Source organism: Phaenicophaeus curvirostris, chromosome 3, assembly GCF_032191515.1.
Source record: "Phaenicophaeus curvirostris isolate KB17595 chromosome 3, BPBGC_Pcur_1.0, whole genome shotgun sequence".
NCBI lineage: Eukaryota > Metazoa > Chordata > Aves > Cuculiformes > Cuculidae > Phaenicophaeus > Phaenicophaeus curvirostris.
The window spans coordinates 9,084,013-9,104,081 of NC_091394.1; positions in this window are offsets into that span (position 1 = coordinate 9,084,013).

Consider the following 20,069-nt stretch of genomic DNA (forward strand, 5'->3'; position numbering starts at 1 on the left):
GAAAAATGATATAGAAAAATGTCTTGAGAAGAAGAAAAGAATGTTAGAGCAAGAAATAAAAGATGTAAAGAAGGCAGAATAAGAAGATAACACCAAGGACATATGTCAGAAATCCTGTATACAGACAAAACATGTATGTATTTTAACAAAATATTTCTTCTACAACCTTGTGTTTCCAACAAGCAATAATAATTTCTCACTGAAATTCATTAGAGCATTCTCATACTGTTTTTCACAGCAACAGGTTTGTTATCATAAAACAAATTTGAGAAGCCAGTCTTCCTGTAGTCTGCAATACTGCTCTACAGGGTATCACAAGCCTACTGTTGCCTTCTCCCTTTCTGTTCTCAGATCCTGTGTATTGTCTGACAGGAGTATCAATACCTTATGCACCACAGAGAAGAGCATAATGTATAAGCAGGTGTGGCTATTCTCTTTCTCAAAATCAAAGGATGGAAAACCTTGGAACACCATACAATACTTCGAGTCAGATTGATACACATAGATTCTAGCGATGATGCTGTGAGTGGTTAGCAGTTAGCCAAGATAAGCATTTCATCTCTTTGCTGTCATTTCAGATCTCGCAGAAGCTGATATGGACTGTCTACATGCTACCAAGGACCAATGTAAAGTAAAATAGTTGTTCTAGGGTTAGCCTTAGTGAATCAGCATCAATTTAATCTTAAATCACAGCAAATAATTGCTGATTTTCTTGTTAATTTTATGGTTACCAAAAGCTGATTTATTTGTTCTGTTTTATTTCAGTTATGTTCATTTTAATTATCGAAATAGAAACGTAGTTTTCCTCTACTTTATGTCTTACTTAAAGCAGATTTGACTACTTAGGCTAAAGGTTCACTATGAAATGAAGTCCAATATTGTCCAAACTGAAATAAATCTAAATACTGAAAATATATCTTGTCACTGACTCTGTCTTGGATGAGTTTTACTTCTTGCTTTCTTTACAAATGCAAATAATGTGGAAATCTGCAGTATATAATGTGAAAATAACAGAAGTGGAAAATAAATCTTTTTTCAACTTGGCTGTATGAGATAATAAACAGGAAAGTAGCAATAAGTGATAATCTGAAATTGCATTTCTTCTCTTCTGGATCTCCAGTTGATACTTGTGCATTCCTTTTCAGCTGGCATAAAATAATTTTGTTTGAAAAATAACTTTCTTCATAACTTATGCACTATAAACTCTGGAAATAATTTTGTCTCACTGAAACCGCTTCTACAGTATAGTAGTGCCACTAATTTTGATGGATTTTCTGAATAGGTGGAAGTGAGAGGCAAGGCATGTGCTTTCTGAAATTAAAAGCTTCAAGGTAGGGAAAGTCAACAGAGGTGTCTGCCTTGTCATTTTGCCATGGTGACCAATATTGGATTCAACTTACCAGATTCACAAACAGCCTGATTTATATTTTACAACAAAATTAATTTAGTCTGTGATGTTTTTAAGACAGAAAATGTATTTGTCAGGCCTCTGTTTAGATGAAATAGAAGATAAAATACAATCCATGCAATATCCATTTAGAATCAAGATATAGAATTAAGTGAGGAGGAGTTAAAATGGAGAATATGCCTGGAATGTGTTTGAATATATGCGTGAGATACTCACAGACCTTTCGGTTATATGTTAGGGAACTAGTTTTACAGATGAAAGAAAATGTTTAGTTTGTAACCCATTTTTTCTGAGAAATGTTTCTATGGACAACTTTTATGCAAGCCTGGAGCCAGGTTGTTAAAAGAATGGAAACCAGAAAACATTACAGATATTTTTGAAGGTTGCTTATTCAAAGGAAAGCATGTGCATCTCTTAAAACTATTTTTTTTACATATTTTTACTTTCTTAACTCAGAAAAATTGAGGAAACTTTTGTGTGTGGTTACTGTTACTGAGCTCAATCTTAGCTTGCCTTGATTTCACGTGCACCTGTTACTCTAAAATAGTACCATATGAAAATGATTGTGAAGAACAAGCTAGATAGGTTTATTTGTCATGCCTACATATTAAACTACCCCAGTTTAACCAAGTTGCCACAAATTGTGAGCTAAATTTTATAAGTTTGGGTGCAGAACACCTGTATTTTCTGTTATAGGGAAATGCAGCAAACATCAGCACTTCATTATGTTCTCAGGTATAATAACAGACGGAGGTTAGCACGAAACTTAAAGATGGTACTACTGGGAGTTCAGGGGGCTCTAAGCAAATCCTATCCAGAATTTCTGAGTTGCACTTACGTGATGTTCTTTTCCATGGCTGGATGTCAGATTCTTCTGACAGACTCAACAACTTGCATCCAAAGGGACCTAGTTTGTGAAGTAGGAAGTTTGAAAGACAATGAACCAGAACCAAGGGTGTGCTATTTAAGTTGCTGTCTGGTTTATCTGTTTATATACTAAAGTGTATAAGCTGCTCAGTCTTGAGCTAGAATCCCAGCTGACAGCACAGGCTAATTGAGCAATTCACTATTTTAGGAATACATAATTTTCTTTAGAACTTCCTCATTTCTAGGGAACACATATGGAATGCATCTTCTATGATAACTAGTGAAAGCTGATGATTGTATGTCAGTAGAAATGGTTTCTCAGGCCTAAAACACTGCAGGAACTACTTTCTTTGGAACCATTGTCCACAGTGCCAGGCAGACGTGTTGTCCCAAAGCTAAAATTTATGGGAAAAGAGCTGTGACTCTAAATGCACAGCCTGTCCTGCTATAAAGCTGTGCATGTAGACAGCGCTTTTGCTTTGTAGTGGGTGTTGAATGGCTTGCTGAAGTTGTGATTTCCCCCCGCAGCAGCAAGACTTGTGAAGGGAAAGTTACTTGCTGGTTGTGGGAGCAAACAGGAGACAGCGTGCAACCAAGTTGCTGAGAGAATGCTGAGCCCTTACAGGTGATCCATTACCCTGTAGCATTACAATTTGTCATACGTGCTTCACCTAGCATCAGCTGCAAGATGAAATGCTTTCAGCTCTGTTTATCAGTCTACCTGAATGTGTCAGGTCAACTTCCTTTTAACCCACTGTTCTGGTTCATAGGCTTCTGGAAAATATGGCAGAGCTGATCAGAAGTAACAGTTACTTTTTTTTTTTTTTTATTTTGCTCACAGTGTGAAACAGGGTTTCCTGCATACAGATGCCACTAAGAAATTGACTTCTAGATTAATCCAGTGCAATTCAAAAATACTGGCATGTGCCTTCTCTTCTGTTCCAAATGATAATTAATAAAACCTACTATATTAGAAAAGTAAGTTTTCTTCCTTTGCAAATGTATTCACACAGAAACACATACACATGTATATGTATGTACATATGCATGTTGACACTTAAACACACCTACCTGCACATATGCATCTAACGATCTCATCACTATCAAATAAACTTACTTTAAATTATTTTATTTGTTTGTCAGAATATAAAAATATGCATTATTTCAGTCACAAAACTGTGCAAAATGATATGGTAAAGTTCTTTCTTTTTAGTTTCTACAGTTACAGTGAGATATCAAGTTATACACTACAGCACTCAGATTAGAAAATTCTATTTCCAAAATTTCTGACAGTGTCTTGTATATAGTGCAGATAGAATCTAGAGAGCTTAATTTCTGTTTTTACTGTCAGACATAACTGGCTAAATTCCTATGCACTTTTAACATGAAAATTATTTAAATTATAGCTAAGGTTACATTACCAGGTAGTTCACATAAATTACTTTGCCCTTCCACACAGAATGCCCTGAGAATCTCTTGCTGGTATATTGGTGATTTCTCAGTGCCATGTTCTTTGTATCATCTTATTCTCTGAGCTTATTAATACTGACTAAATGTAGACTGAAGGTACTTGTCTATATTTTTCATGCTGTCCGCAATCCAGTATGCAACTAAAGTGAAATATTTCTGTCAAATGCAATTATCATGTAGCTTTGGAAATATTACTATTCTTCTGACCATTTGACTCTCTTAAAGGTCTTTTAAAATTATAAATTGATAAAGAAGTCATGCAGTAGACTTTCTTGGGTTTGGTTTTTTTTTTGTAATTTATCTTGCGCCTTGAAAGGACTGTGACTAATGTAATTTTTATCTAATTTTTTTTATATGGTCAGAAACAAAAGCTTCTCCTTCTCCTTCTCCTTCTCCTTCTCCTTCTCCTTCTCCTTCTCCTTCTCCTTCTCCTTCTCTTCTCCTTCTCCTTCTCCTTCTCCTTCTCTTCTCCTTCTCCTTCTCCTTCTCCTTCCTCTTCCCCTTCCCTTCTCCTTCTCTTTCTCCTTCTCCTCCTTCTCCTTGTCTAGATTAATAGGTGTCTAATATCAAATGATTAAATAAGGATTATAGTGTCTGTTTTGTCACCACAACATAGTGCTTGGACAGTAACAAGTTACAGGCTTAGGACAATGCTAAATATTATCTCAAGTTATTATTCATAGTTACTGCTTTTTTTATTATTATTTTTTGGCCTATGTGTTGCTAAACATATGTACTTAATTACTTAATTTCTAGTGTATCTGAAAGCACAAAAATGTTTGTTTTGCAGTTTTTCCTGTTACACCCCTTGTCCAAATTTCCTTTAAATGAAACCACAGCAAAGAAATAATTTTGCCATGCAAGGTTTACAGAACTGCATGGAGCACAGGAGAATGATCACACTTTCATTAACACACCACTGCTTCTTCTTGCTCAGGCATGCTGTTCGATAAAAATAACTGTTGACTTGCATACAATGCAGTTCAATAAAAGCCACCATTTCAGCAAAGAAAAAAAAAATCATGGGTAGGATGGAGTCAGGTTTTCGTTTCCATTTTTTAATTGCAATTTCTGTGACATTTACTTGCAGTATTTGTATTCTCTCCTGCAACTTAACAATTTCTCACCTCTGCTTGTTTTGTGTCGTCCTCAAGTGCCTAGATGGATATTTTTGAAGCTTTCAGCCTGGGATATCTGCTTTTCTTGTACCCCTTACCTTACTGAGCTTGTGGCAACATGGATTTTGATGAGGCAAAGATTTCTGTAACTATAAAAGTGCAGCATATTTGCTAAAGGAAAGGTTGCCCTTCCTGCCACAGGGGCTATAAAGATGTATACGTCTGTCACATTCAGCATTTTGAGACATGTTACAAGTCAGGCCTCTACCAGACAGGCAAACCAGTATCCCTCTAATGACAGGATGGGAAGAAACTGAAAGGGAATTGTATTCACTTGAATATAGGAGTATAAGGGAAAGAAGTTATCCCTAGGTGCACATCAAAAGATAATATTGAATAAAGAACATCTAAATGACCTAAGGAGCTCAAGCACTCCACAAACCCCTTGACTTGAAACACCTGAAGGACTAAAGTTACTGATAGGAGAGGAAATCCAACCTGGTAAGACTAATTGATATTCACTGAGTGGCTCTGCCTCTGTTTACAAGTGTTGTGTATGCCTAACAGCCAATACTAGGCTGGGAATCCTATATAAGGAAGAAAATCATTAGAACTATGGCATGACCTACCATCAGTATGTTCACTGAAACAAAGTATTAACTGAAATGATGTAGCTTGAAAATAATAAAATGTGTTAGAAGACAGTTTTATTAGACATTTTCACAGTTGGGGAGAACAAACCAAAGCTGACTCTCAATCAGAAGAGCATGAGAGCATTTAAGTGTAATGTGAAGCCTGCCTCATCTTTATAATTGTAAGGAACTAAATACCAAGAGAGAAGCAAATTAATAGATTAAATATGAATATTCATGATGGTTCTGACAAGACTGTTTTATTGATAACTGATCTACTTCTTCTTGTACATTTATTTAACAAACACTGAAGTTCCAAGAAGCTAAGAAATTCTGCTGCTTTAATAAAATTATTTTGATGTTGCCTTAAATTCACTTAGAAATGGTTGCTTTGTTTTAAGACCCAAGTGTATCAATAAACAGACTAATAAAATCATCTAAGGATAAAATTATTTTTGCAAACACAAAGCAACAAATCATGTAAAAAAGCTGTGTTAGATATTAGGGAAAATGTCATCACACTACTGTTGTAATGTGAATTGTTCTTTCTCTTTCTCTGTCAATCTCAATAGGAAAACATCAGAATAAACATTTTCACAGTATTTTTTTTATCAAGTTATAACTGTCATCCTAGAATGGAAAAGGACACAAGCTCCTGCCTTTTTCCATGGAAAAAACTGCAAATTACCAAATAAGAGGAAACAGCTAATACCCTGAGTTGTCTGAAACAGAGCTTTCTAGGCTTTTCACTGTCTTCTGATTTCAGTGTTTTGAATTATTCATCATTTTCCTGTTTGACCTGTCTTGTTTCAAAGTAAAAGGCCAACAGAAATGGAAAAGAAAAACAACTGGAAATATATAACCACTTTCTTTCAAGTCACAGAAGCATGTCCATAAATGAACTCATATATAGAGCATATAATTTCAGATTCAAAATAATATCTGCATCTGATCATAACTGTAACATTTGAGAGAATTCCAGTATTAAGAATTGTAAGTGAGGTAGGTTTGAGTCACAATATAAATAATATTTGTCTATATCAACTTCCTTTCTCTTGTTGATTATAATTCATTTCTTCAAATGATCCTCTGAGAATTTTCAGTTTAATTGCTCTCTCTAGCAAATGGCTTATATAGTTTGAAGTGACAGGTGGTTATAAGCTAATAAAACACATTCCCTAGACCACAGCTTTAAAAGCTCCATGCAAAATGAAGTAAACTGGCTTTATTTTGCATTTTGACAGTGTTTAATCCTTAGCGGGCAGTCTCTCACACCAACTAACCAGCCAACCAAAACTTTCCTAGAATTTGAAGGAAAATATCCAATGCTTTCAAAACTTCACTGAATTTTGTTAAAATATTCCCTTTACTACAGACATTTTTTCCTGCATGGAAAGTCTTTTTAAATTTCTTTATACAAAGAAGCTTGCATAGCAGGGTTATGTATGGAAAGATTGAATTGATTCAAGAAAGCAATTTGGGAAGTTCTGACAGCATGACCAGATATTTTACTTTAGCAATAACACTCCTAAGTGACAACAGATTCTTAAGTCAGTTCATCAGTTAAACCTATGTCATCATTCACTGAGTTATAAATTTTATAAGCATGTAATGCAAGTTAGATAAATTTCATTTTGCCTGAGCTGCAAAATTTCCACTAGATGAAATCCTAGTCACTACACATAGCTGTATAGTTTCTTGATAGATGGGTGGGTTAAAGAAGGTTAAGTAGATACAAGTGTAAAGTAAATAAAAGCCCCAGCTGGGAGCATTCGTATTGCAGACAGACATTCTTGATAACTGTTTACTTTAGCATTAATTGCTTTGTCAGAAGTTTCCATCAAAACTGTGAAATTTGGATTCTTAGTTCAAGTGGATGGGAGGGATACTTTTATGCTGTCAGAATTTTTTTTTCTTTATTGAAAATTTAAAAAAGGGTGAAAACGATGGTGTTCTCTCTTATCAGAGCCCAGCTGCCGTTAGAGGAGAAGAGATCTGAAAACAGACATGTCAAGTATGTCTGAATAGACATCAAATACAATAGAAGACAGTACCTTGGACATTATGCCAGCCCTTTGTCATGTCACTTCTGGTTTTCTTGCAGAAGTTTGTTTTTCAGCCTGTGTCTGTCACTAACTTTACCAAAAAGGTCACTAATTTTATGAGCCCTATGAAACGTACAGAATTTTGTAGCTGCAGCATATTTCAATATAAAGGTTTATGATAACTTCCCATAAATTTATCTGGTTCTTTAATATCTTAAACACATAAAGACACAAGAAGCACTTTGATTGGACTCAAAGGCAAAAGAAATAAAAGCAAAACAGGTGCTGCACAGTTGCACATTGCTATTTGTACTCTATGCTGTCTTCTATCATTTTTTAGCAATGATCACATGGATAGTGCTTATATAAAGCACATAAGGATCCTTGTTGATCTCTATAAAGTCTTCTTCTTAGAAAGCTGTTTTAATTTCATGTCTGGAAAAAAGGATAAGTTTATTAAAAATCTAAAATCAGGTGAACCACTTTACTTTTAAAATCTCCTTTCACAGAATTTTTAGATAGCTCTGTTTTGATACACAATTATTTTAGGTAGTGATAAGTTAGTACAATAAAGACACATTTTTACAAGTAAGTGTTTATTTACTTTGCAAAAAACCCAATAATTTTCTGTTTATACGTTTGTATAAAGGAGATATGGTGTCAAAGGAAAAGTAATGAAAATATAATTTTAAAAATACTTGCTAGTTGTAATACTGATTTATATCATAGGTATATGATATGACAGCCTACCTTAATGAAAGTTTTTATGGACACAACATTATGCATTATATAAATAATTTATTGACTATGTATTAACTTAAGTCTAATCGGTATGGCACATCCATAAGAATTCTCTCTTTAAATGTGCATATGCAACTGTGCCACTAAGAACTTGGTTTCTTTGTATAGCTTTGAAAAGACAAATCTCTCACTGATACATTCCTCTTTGGCAATAATACTGAGATAGATATGGAGGGTTAAGTGTCCAATGAGACTCTAACTCAGTAATTAAAAACCAAGAAGCGGGGGGCAACTACAGACTGGAAGTTCCAGCAGTCTGAAGGCACTTCTGGATGAAATTGAAGTGTTGAATACTTAGAAAGAGTGTAGAATTTCTTTCTAAAAACTAGTACAAAGGAGAATGAGAAAACCCTGGGATTATTCAGCTCAGAGAAAAGTAATTACTTAACCTCTGAAAAAAAATCCAATTATGATCTCTGGAATAACGGATCACGTCAAAAATTTTTTTTTGTTTAAAACTCTATTCTCTTCCAAACTTAGCTTTGAAACCATGTCTTGAAAAGGATTTTGATTGTAGATCAACAGAGCTTGATGGGATAGGTGAACAGTGCCAATACCCAGGCTGCAATAAGCAGTAGTAATGTGGATGAAACCCTATAACTGCAGAAAGGGAACAGGACTCTTCTTATTATGATCATTAAAGGACGTCAAAAATATTATAGCAGTCTGTAAAATGTCCAGCCATACGTATATTAAAGCAAGAAATATAGGGAAGAAAGAAGGGCTGAGATTATGACTAGGTGGTCAACTTTAAGACTTAATTGGTGTAATAAAGACATGGTAGGGTAATTCATATGACTGGAATATTAATATAAAAGAGGAATAACTTGTACAAGAGAGGTAGGTAATGAAAAGAGGGAGTAGTATTGTTTTAAAGATCAAGGAGGCATGTGCTTGCCAAGGCAGAAAATAAAAGGAGAGAAGCTTACTGAAAATCTCTGAATAGAGATGAACAGGGAAGAAAACAACAGAGCTTTCTGATGAGGAGCTACAACTGTCTAACAGGTAAAGAAGTTCAGGTGAATAATGCTTTCTGTGAGGAGATGGCAAAACCAGAGGCCAGAATTTGTTTTCAAAAGGAATGGGAGAGTTAAGGAAATGATACAGGAGGTTAGAACTGATTCCAGACAATGTGGAGACATCAGATAAGGATGTGAAGGTGAAAGGCTATCTTAATGTGAATAATCATAAACCAACAGTATTCAAGATCTGATAATGGAAAGAGGTAAAGTGGCACAGAAATAGGTTGATAACTATTGAAGCGTGTTAGAAAAGAAGATGCAAAGTGTAGCTAGCTGGCCTTATCTTATGAGCACAAACATAAACCAGCCAAAGGAAAGGCAGACAGTTGGGAAACTTCTCTGAATTGTGAGTTTTTCATTGATCTCAGATGTATGAGCAAAGTGTGCAGGAAACTAAAACTAGGTTAGCTTACTAGCACAGAGCAAACACGTAGGGACAAAATCCCTTTGTCAAAACACAAAATGAGAGACAAGTTACAAGAAAAGGAATTGGAAATGAAGAAAATTAAGAATGTAATCAGTCAGCTTCTTCATGGAGAGGGAAAGGTATTGGCAAATGATACTTAGAAGGTCCAATGTTGTAACAGCTTATGTATATTCACACAGCATTAAAACATTAATTGGGAAAAACGAAAAAGTCAGTTCAGGACAAAGGAGGAATAAATTAGACTACTTCGTTAAGACATGTTTTCAACTCATTTGTATCTCATGATCTTCAAAGGAAATCAGAAAAACCCAGGTTTTATAGTGGTCATGTGTTGTAAATGAATTAATGTCATCATGCTGGTGCAAAAAAAGACAAAGACCCTTTTGGTATACACTAAAAGGAATGCAACTTGTCAAAGAACTGACATAATCCTTCTTGTGTATTTGCTACTAGTGAACATCATCCTATGTAGTTTCCATTTTAAGTATCTCACTTGATAACTATGGTTACGTTGGTAAGAGTCTAAAGGAGAGTTACAAGACTAATCAGAGACCTGAAAAAGTAAACTGTATAGAGAGCTATAGGGCATGAAAGCAGTCTTCAACATTTTGAAAAGCTGTGGTAAGTACTTGTTACCTTTGTGTAAAATGGTTATACATCGAAAAATTTACAATAATTATGGAAAATCACATTAGATTATTTAGGCCTCTGTCACTGTTTCCATGTCTCCACACTTCTAACCAGATCTACAACTAAAATTAATTATACCAAACAAATATGTAATTCTGCCCAAAATGAAGTACCTGATAGGAATTTAGCCACTAAAAATAGGCTACAACACAAACGTATCTAGTTAACCCGCATGTGCTTCTTTTGTAAGTATGGAGTTAATTGAATCACTGTTTTTTCCACATACTTCTTTTTTGTGTCATCTACCTAAAATCCATTTGAATTTTTAAATTTCTTTAACAGGAACTTTTTCATTACTTTGAAGAAAATAATACTGTAGTTGATAGAATGATTTGTTCTTGAGAGACAGAAACTAAGTGATTGCTCAACTACTTTTCTTAGTTTTCATTTTAAGGACAAATGGGAATCAAATGCCAGCATGAGGTAGTTATAAACATAAAGAAATTATTCTACTAATCTTGCAATATGCTGCTAAGATAATAATAGCTGTGAGCATTTTCCATTGATTTCTGGAGGAATTACTGACTTATTATCTGAAAGAACTTCCTTATAACTGGTTAAAAATGAAATGCAGGTCTGAAACAGCCACTATTTCAATAAATGCTGTGAAAATTACCCTTTTATTAACAAAGAAATCAAAGAAAATGAGAAGTAGCATGTCGTGCATGTGTCATCTTCAGGTACACAGATGCAGAATGAATACAAGTTTCCCCATGAACTCTTTCATGATTGCTTGCTCTTGGAAAAGTCCACGCACAGACTGTTATTTCACAGCTTTATCTGTGGCTTCAAAATTATGTTTTGTTCCCATTGGAGTAAACTGTCATGTGCCTTCGCAAGACAGAAAAAGTGCTCTCTGGAGCAAAACCAGCCATATATCTTGGCGTAGATTTTTCTCCTTTCTCTATCATTAGAGAGCTCTGTAAGATAGAAACCATCCCACTAGAATGTGTTAACTCAAAGAAGCATTGATTTAACAGATTTTTTGAGAAAAGTACATTTGGCAAAAACTTTATTTTTCAGGCTCTACAGTGCAAATTCAATCAGAGGGTGAGGTAGGAGTAAGGATAAAACCTGCCATCTAGATAGTAAATGTGTGATTTGCTTGACGTATACCTGGCATATGCCAGGGGAGGTTTAAGGTGGATATTAGGATATTGGTTCTTTACCCAGAGGGTGGTGGAGAACTGGAACAGGCTCCCCAGGGGAGCAGTAATGCACCAAACCCCAAAAATATTCAAGAAGCTTTTGGACAATGCCCTCAGACCCATGGTGTGAATCTTAGGGTTTATCTTATGCAAGAATAGGATTTGGACATCATGATCCTTTTGGGTCCCTTCCAACTAAGGACATTCTATGATTCTATAATTCTATGCTTCCTATTGGCTGGCTTTACCTCCTGTCTACTCACCATGCAACACTAGAAACTCCAGCTTCATGTGCTCATTTCTTCTGATTCATTATGGAGGGATAATAGACTTCTAGCTTGCGTTGCTGAATTTAATGAATTGAACACTGAACAGGTAGGTGTACCAACCTCTTTGTGTCATTTGTTCAAAATGAAATTTGCATGCTGATATCATATCTTGTCCTTGTACCTAAGGATATACTTGGTTGTACTTGTGCATTTAAATTTCGTAGTGAATACCCTTGAGGAGTTGAAAAGACTTTTTTTTGGTTTTTAGACAGGAGGGAAAAAAATAAATCTTACTGTATCTGAAAAGTGTCATGTTCCATGCCATCAAAAAAGAAGCCTCACATACACCCTTATGGTTATTAGAAATAATATTGCTTTGTCAGAATTAGTCCAAAAATTATTTTATGTCTTATAATCATCTGGATACTGCTGGTGACTCTTGAAAAGAATAACAAAAAATGTTTGACTAGCAAATTGAAGTAAATAGGTAATGATTTGTGTCCATATTGATACTTAATATCCTGCACACTCCCATTCTATTGTCCTTTGTGTGTTACAGTTTCAATCTGCAATTTTCACCAGTGATGTTCATTATTTAAATTAGACAAATAGGTTACAGTCAGGAACACTGATCCTGGTGACATTATTGTTCTGACCTAGCGTAAATATCATGACCTATCTTGGAACTCTTGCAGTAAATGAAAGGGTTCAGGCAGTCAAGGTGACAACAGACCTGTCCATAAATCAAGCCTTCAGACATTATGATAAGTTTTATTAAAGAGCAAATAGATTTTGTGACATTATGACTTGTATACAAGAGAGAGTAAATGTAAATGTAGCCATTTTCTTTAAAAAAAAGATAAAACAGTTTATACTGTGACACCAGTGGAAAATACTGCTGTACCTTTTATTTTCACTTTTTTTATGTTGACTGTAGGACTTCTGCAATATCAGAGATAGATGATATACACAGAAACCCACTTATTCTGAAAGACAGCAGGAACCTAGGATGATGAACACTGCTTCAGATCAGTGGCTTAATTAACTCAATACTCTATGTCTATTTGACATAAGGCTACACGCAATTATTTCATGCTTCAGAAAGGTTCCATTATATCTGGATATGTAACAATTTGAATTCTTAGGAAAGATTTGAGGAAATGTGGTCTTAGTGCTTTTTCCTTAATGCATGTGATCTAAAACCAGATAGTCCAACAGTAAGTATGAAAGAAGAAGTAATGGAAGAAAAGATGTTCTTTTACCTATACTTGTAGCTTTCTACATCCTCACCGTGAAGGTTTAAATTTTACACACCCATAAAGCACAGAATTCTATGTGCATAGTAAAGCATTACATACAAGAAAAGTGTGTCAAAAAGTTTTTTCAAAATAATTTCATATTAAAATATGTGAGTAATGAAAAAGGCACAGTTTATATGCAAGATAATTCTCTGTTTGTAAACAGCTGTAAGAAACAAAACAAAGGTGTAAAAAGTCACATTTGGATAGTCAAATATAATATATTCACTTTTGAATATTAAAAAAAAAATATGTGCATTTAAGAATAAAATCTGACCTAAAGGAAATAATTTCCTTGGTCACCAAATTCATGGGTTTTTTTTCCGGTTTTATGCACAGCAAATATTAAGTGCAATCTGAATCCACATGGTATATTAAATAGGAAAAATCCCGTTCTAAATCTCTACTTTTACTGTAACAGTTATGTTTCCTGCCACTAGGACACAGCAGTAACATTTTCATAAGTATGCATCAGTTCTGTCTTCTTGTGTTTCACAGTGACTGGCCTTTCTGCTTTGTTTGTGTAGTATTTATCCGACGTTCAAAAATCAGTGTTTATACTGAAAATTATTTTTAAAGGAATTATTTCTCAAGGCCTGTGTAAAGCAATAAAATAAGGTTAAAGAACATATGATATTCTGGGTAAGACAATACAATATCGGAAGTGAAAGGGTTACATGTAAAATAAAGTTGTGTCTGGCATATAAGAAAACTCCTCCACAATGTAATTCAATGGTATTGAAGTGAAAACTGCTGTCCATTTTGCATGTTAAAATTTACAGTGTTTACTGGGGACTGCACAGCAAACACCCTGTCATCACTTTGCCTCAGTCAAAATAAAACAAAATTACTGGAATGAACCCTGCACCCTGAACTTGAGAACCTTTTATCCATCCGTAACTACAAATGCCTGAGCTAAACTTCACTTTGTCTTGTCCTCCACTTTACAGATCTGAAGTTAGCTCTGCTAAGGCACCTGGAGTCGGAACACTGAATGTATTCATTTTTATTTTTTTTAATTTGAAAAGAATTTTTACTAATTTCTTCCTTACTTTTTGTTAAATACAGTACTCCAAAGTAGCAAAAACCACACAGAAATTCTCCACAGTTCACATCCACGAGGCTGAACTCTCTTACTACCTCACACCCGCTCTGCTACCCCCTCAAAATATTTTGAGTTGTCCATGCTGACTGGAGGAACTACTGACCCTAGCTCATCCTGGAACAGTTCCTAGGCATTTTCTGAGAAAAAGCTATCTGAGCTGTGTCAAAACCACACAAGAAATATGCCAAGAAACAAATATTTAGGCTATGTCTGGGCAGTGTTCAAGCCCATACCTTTGCCCAGTTGTATTTTTTTAATGGGAATGCAGCTTCTAAAGTGCAGACACACTACCACTTTCTTTCTTTCACACTATTTTCTTCCAGTGAAGCAAGTCACTTTATTCCAATGGCCCATGGTATTCAGTCGTGTTTCTTTATTTCTCTTTACTATTTGCCTCACAGGTGACAATCTCCAATCATTGCCAACCGTATTTCTATAAGCATATATTTAAAGTTGCTTCTGCCACAATGCAGTGTCTTCAGGGGTCAGCTGTGTGGAACCAAATGAAAATCAGTTTTCATCTTACTTGCTGTTATGATAAAGGCAATCGATTACTCAAGCTGTCCTTCCTCATACTTCCATATTGTCCACGCAGAAATGCTGAGTTCTACTAATGTTAGAGCACTACTTTTATGAATTCTTGACATTTTTTTCCTGGCTTCGTAAATTTTGCTGGCCAAAGCAATATGAAGATTCAGTGCGTTCCATGGGGAATACAAGCCTGCACTGAAAATTTGTCAGGAAAAGATAGTCACCCCTGCCACAGTAGTATGAACAAAAGACGTTGAATTTTTAATTGGGGAAGCAAGAAAGAAAAAAAGAACAAGCTTCAGTAAAACCTACTGATGTTTCTGTATCTAAGTATTAAACTGCATTTTGGCTCATGGATTCCATTTATATTCTGTTCAGGTCAAGCATCTCGCATTTGTCATCACTTACAAACTATGTTACAGTAGTGAAAGCATGATGTAAGTCTATAATCCAACATCATCAGTGCACTGCAAGTCACCTGAGTGTTGTTCACAATTCTAGTGACTCTATATTTGGTAACAACAATTTCCCTTTTTAGAATTTCATCTCCTTTTCCTTTGTTCTGGCATTTTTATTAGCATTCCTAAATATCTTGTTTCTCTTTTTCCAGTCCAGCTTGTATCTTCCTAATGCCTTGTCAGACTATTAAGTCAGAATCTAATATAATCAAGCACAAATGTGTAGTGATAACTATGAAACAGATGTGGTTCCTGTGGAGTAATCTTCGATTTTCTGCCCAAAGAGGACAAGAGAAGCCACACAGCGACATATCCAGTGATTTCTTTGTAATATATGCCAATATATTGCACTTTATGCCAATATAATAAATTTGCAGTTGAAATTTTCTTTAATATAAATCCTCCTATACTTTGCATTCTGATATGTTACTTGGAGAAATAGTTTACAAAATCTAGGAAGTTCCTGACATAGATGTAATTTCAATAATTTAAAAATACTTTTAAAATTTGGAAGATGGTCAAACAGGGACTGATTTTAAAATCCTTGATGATGAAAGCGTTTATAAGTTTTAATGGGACTGAATGAAACTTATGTAAATGTGAAATGGAGAATTGGACACATGCTTCTAGAATTCATTGTTGCTGTGCAGCACCCTTTCTTACATCTAACTTCATCTGGAATTTTGTATCCTGGGAAAATTAGAAATGGAAGGGAAAGTTCTCAGAAAATTTAAGACACTGACACACTTGATAGTTGTGGAAGGGAAAATTGCATCTCATAAAGAGAAAAAAGTGATTACTTTTATTTAGGTTAGCTGTCTGCAACAAGAATGCAAGGGGAAATGCTCAGCCTTGGTTCTAGAAATTGTTTCCAACTTTGTGAATGCTTTTTAAGAGCTGAAGCCAGTGTGATAAAGTGCTGTTCTTTCACCAGAAAGAATGTTTGCTTACTATTTCATCATCCCCTGGAGGCACAGAGAAAGAAAATAAGCACATCAGTTGTCATTATGACAGGATAAAAATGGAGCCATCATATTTCAATAACACAATGCAATGAGCAGCCCCATCGAGTGATGAATTATGGACTCTCTCTTTCACATTCAACTATAAGTTAATATTATCTCCCCAGGATAATTAGACTGAAGTTCAATTACTGACCCTGAATTACCGTGTGGGCCACTCCATGGGTTCTAACACAGCATTTTACACATTTATCTTTTCACCTAATGCGCTAAATCTGCATTGCTCTGGTGATTAATCATACTGGGACCCATCTAGCTCACACTATTCTTTTTGTATGGATTGGCTGGTCCCTGGAGTCCCCTTGAGCGCAATATGAGCAGGTCTATTATGCTGTGTTTTTCTACCAATTTATGTCCTTTCTTGTGTACTGAGATTGTGGTCACTTCTGATGTTTGCCCCAAAAAAGCAAAATACAAACACTTTCAGATAGGGAATTATCCACCTCCTTACCGCAAGGAGACAGATAACTTAGTCAGTGCTGTAAAACATACCCATAAAACTCCAATTGAAACAGATAGGTCCTTTTATTTCCATGTGTAAAGATGAAAGAAGAGAAATTTACAGTATGGCTCTGGAGGCATTGATCAATTTCCTGCAAGCTGCGTTCTTTCTTTCCCTTTTGAGGAACAAATTCCACTTTTGATCTGCTTACTCAGAGTAAGTCCCTTGTTAATTTTTCCTTTGTCTTTTTTGGACTGCATAAAAGTAGCCTCAAATATCTCTTAATTATAAAAAAAAAAAAAAAAAAGTTTTCATTTAGATTACAAATGTGATAAATAAACCTCTAGATTCAGAACCCTTAGCAAAGCTTAACACCATCATGTTTTCATCAATCCACTGTCTTGTTAAATATATGTTGATGATTTGAGAAAGCTAGATCATTCCACCTCACTTAACGAAAATCCTGTTTTACTCCATGAGCAGTCTCAGTAAAAGGAAGGAGGAGGGATTGCAGGCAGAGAGTCAGAGGATCTGGATAACCAGGTATCCAAGGGATAGAAATTGAAGTCGTATGCTGGGAGGAATAGAAGAGAATGAGAATGAGATTGTCTTTTACATCACCATCCATAAGAATTAAATATCAGGTTGCAGGGCGTAGGAGTAAGTTGTAATTCACTTACCCACAGACCAGGAAAACAGGGAGCAAGGAGAAACAAGAGGCAGAGAACAACTTGGGCAAGTTACAACATATAACATGCACACCAAGTCACAATCATAAGCAGCAAAATTAGGCTACGACAAAAAAGATATGCTTTGAAACTGAACAGAAGCAGGGAAATGGCTAGAACTCAGAAATGTCTGTAATTCCCACCTCTTCCTTGGGTATAACCTCCCTGGGTTAGATATCAATACTATGATGTCAGTGGATAACTATGCTTGCTAGCAAGCAATTTCATGTTAAGTTACAGCAATACTTGTTACAGAGGTTAAAATCTTGCCTTGGATGAGAAGTAGTTTTTAAACCTCCTCAATTTTTGGATTTGAATCAGTTTCATATCAAATTTTATAGGTCATTATGTTTTCTGAATTGATCCTTCCAGTTCTAAATTTGTCTCTCTGGGTCACAATTTCTAAAAATATTATTTATGTTAAAAAGCACTAATGGGGTACTTCTACACACAAAGGAAGGAAAATAATAAATCTAGTGTCTGACAAATAACAAGTAACAGAATAAGAGAACAACTGAGGATGACAATATCCAACCTCCAGGAAAAGGAAGGAAAGCACCTAGAAAAAGGATAAAACTAAGGGGTGAACAAAGCACCCCTTTTATCTTTCTGCTGTGTCTGAATTGTATTGTTTTCTTGGCTGACCCATTTGAATTCCCTCATTAAATCTTAAATATGTTACACAAAAAGTATTAGAAATCAAAGCTGATGTTGTGACTAGTTGTAAGCTTATAATAGAACCAGTAGAATTATTTACTGATATATTACACCTGCTGAAACTTTTTAAGTTTTCCAAATTGGTAAGATGGAACTTGCTGGCGTGCTCTGAATTTCACATTGATTTATTTTGCATTCATTTGTCCTTCAGGGTGAAAGCAAAGTTATGGGCCCTGTATCCATAAAACTCTAATCAAAGCAGCCATAAATGTGGTGCAGATGAAGGAATATGGTTTTCATATGAGCATAATAACAAGCTGGTATGTGGCAGGCGTTTCAGGGGAGGCCAGATATCTTCAATCCTCATCAGTAGCCTTTTTTTAAATTATTCTTTTAGCACAAACCAGTTGGAATCATGACTTCTGTAGCATGCTGGATATCTCTTGGGGATTTGCAGTACTTATGCTAAAACTCTTCAATTTGTCTTTGCCTAGGTTACATATATACATATATATAAACACCTTCCCTTACTTTTCCTTCCTCTTCCCTATCATCTCCACCTGAGGTTCTGCACTTCAGCACTATGATACAGATGAGGCTTTACTGATGCTCAGGTGGCCTTGGAGAGAAGTGGCTTAAAGCTGACTTTCCCCTAGTCCCTGCTTTGTGCCAATGGATGGTCGGAAAGGCAAAGAAACTATCTAACAAAATGCAAACTTCAGCCTCTTTCCGCTTTCATGCTGTAATACAGGATCCTGTCTTCCTAATCACCTGAAGGAACATAACCAAAGTAACATAACTATTTGAATCACACTTTCTGGATGACACCAGTTCTTTCTTCAGGAGGAACAGGCAATGTTTTCCAGACATCCCATAAGGTTCTGTATTTTTATTCAGCCTGTATATTTCTGCCTTTCCTAAACTGTGTGCTGGGAAAGCCTGGTGTCATTACTTTTTTTCCAGCTACAAATAGCAGTTTATGCACAGATCACTCTTATTATGCGCTTTAGCACAGTTACAAATACAAATGATATTTTTTAAAAGTATTTGATATTTAGCAGAGTGTTCAACAGATAACCTGTTTGGACTTTATATACTTTAATTTCCTGATGTCATGAGCCACACTGTTGGGTTTTTTTGAACCATAAATTTTTACTCGAGAAGGTTAACCTTCTTTCCCCCATTTCCTTGCTCTTTCACTTTTCTGTTCACTCAGGCCAGCCTTCATTACTCTTTTAAATATGTCACTGACTTGAAAATCAGTCCAGGATTAGCTCTTAACTGTCAACAAGTGGAACTGATCAAGAGCTGCATCATTAATTTCAACAGAGAAACTGTAGCAAAGAGTGTCTTCCAACAGAGCCAAGCCTACAGAGCTCTGTGTTGGCTCACCTGACAACATGGTTACTATTTCAGTATCTATTTACTATTTTAGACCATAGAGGTAGTGTCTTGAGTCAGGCAACTGTGATGCGAGGCATAACAATGCAAACCCAGGCACAGGATGAGAGAGACTGCTAATCAGGTAAGTCTGGCCACCATATGGCAGTTGTAGCCTCCACCTAAACTCTCCAGATGCAGCTCTGAGCAGCTGGAAATAAATTCTTCCAACAGTCAACAGTAATTTATATTAAATATTTTATTCTGTTACTTAAAGTCCAGAGAATTTTATGTGTCTGACAACCCTCTGTGAGCCAGAAGGAAGAATATAAGGAGGAGACAGAAGATGGCAGTTAAAACTATACTGCAGTTGTTTTCAAGACACTTGAATCACTATACCAGCAGTTCAGTTGCATTTTCAACCTGAACTTGTGAGAGCAGCTGTCAAACTTTGTCCAGAATGTGTTAGCATCTGCAAATCACACACAGCTTTTATGTTTTCCTCCATGAGGGTGATACTGTCTTCTAAAGACTTTGAAAATTCAGGATGC